Raw genomic sequence first — 1572 nt, 5'->3', positions numbered from 1 at the left:
TTGGCACATCTCATTACCATGGAGATTATTTGACCCCGCCCCCTCATACATGGTCTATTGACTTTGAAACTTTTGCTTAGTTTTCATGTATTAGTTTGTAATTAGGTCAGTTTATGGGGAACCACATGGGGTAAAGTAATGATAATTGGTATGCAGTTGTATAAGCATCAGCATATCTCATTTTCATGGAGATTATTTGGCCCCGCCCCCTCATACATGGTCTATTGACTTTGAAATTTTTTAATGTATTAGTTTGTGATTAGGTCATTTTATGGAGAACCACTAGTCGTAGGTTAATCATAATTGGTATACAGTTGTATAAGCATTGGCAAACCTCATTTCCATGGAGATTATTTGGTCCCGCACCCTCAGTTATGGTCTATTAACTTTGAAACTTTTGCTTAGTTTTCATGTATTAGTTTGTGACTAGGTCAGTTTATGGGGAACCAGTAGTGGTAGGTCAATGATACTTGGTATGCAGTTGAATTAACATTGGCACATCTCATTACCATGGAAATTTTTTAACCCTCCCACTCAGTTATGGTTTATTGACTGAAATTTTGCTTAGTTTACATGTATTAGTTTGTGTTTAGGTTTGTTTAAAGAGAACTGCTAATGATAAGTCAATGGTATTTGGTATGTAGTTGTATTAATAGCATTGGCACATCTCATTTCCATGGAGATTGTTTAGCCATGTACCTTCAGTCATAGTTCATTGACTTTAAATATTTGCTAAACTTACATGTTAAAGTGTTGCTATTTTTTATTTCAACATTTTCATTATCGAATTTACAAAAAAGCGAGACATATCTCTGTGGTAACAGTTTATTATTATTACAACGTTGTAAAAAATGTGGTTGAAGACTTTTGGATGTAGAAGAAAACACTTCTAATTGACACCGCTGGTAGAAACATCAAGCCGCTTTCAGCTTTTAAAATAAACTGCCTTTTTCTCTTATTTTCGGAAACAGTTGCCATGTGTTTGAATAGCTTATGGAATAGAGAATGTAAACGGAATATGTGTCAAAGAGACAACAGCCATCGATGGATCTTCAACGTAGCGAAAATCGGTAGTTCTTTCTTTGGACTTTGGCTTCTACCACCAATAAAATCTAATCGATATAAAACAATAGTTTTAAAAGTGTTAAAAGTGGCGTTAAACACCAACCGATCAATTAATCAACCTTCTTCCACCCTCAATATCATCGATACGAAATAAAAGCCAACACATTACAAACAGATATGTTTGTCAATATCGTATCATAAATGTTTTGTTTTTTATGTTTTATAAATATGAATATATCGTAAATAGTTTGTTAAAAAAACATGTTTTTTTTTCTCCAAAATACATCTTTTCAAGTAAACATGTATGTTCTACGTGACATCGGCCGCGTTATGTTATTTGCCTTTGAGAATGTTTTGACTCCTTGCGTAAAAGATAAGATCACTTACGGCCTTCTTATATAAATGATCATTGTTTCTAATTCTTTGGTTTAATTTAAAATGTCATTTAGTTTTTAAACAAAGCATTAATAATTTAGTTTTATATTAATGTTTTGAATGAATTCACTC

Source organism: Mytilus edulis, chromosome 12 (genome assembly GCF_963676685.1).
Source record: "Mytilus edulis chromosome 12, xbMytEdul2.2, whole genome shotgun sequence".
NCBI classification, from domain to species: domain Eukaryota; kingdom Metazoa; phylum Mollusca; class Bivalvia; order Mytilida; family Mytilidae; genus Mytilus; species Mytilus edulis.
The sequence above is the reverse complement of the archived record's forward strand: the minus strand, read 5'-3'. Positions refer to the sequence as shown.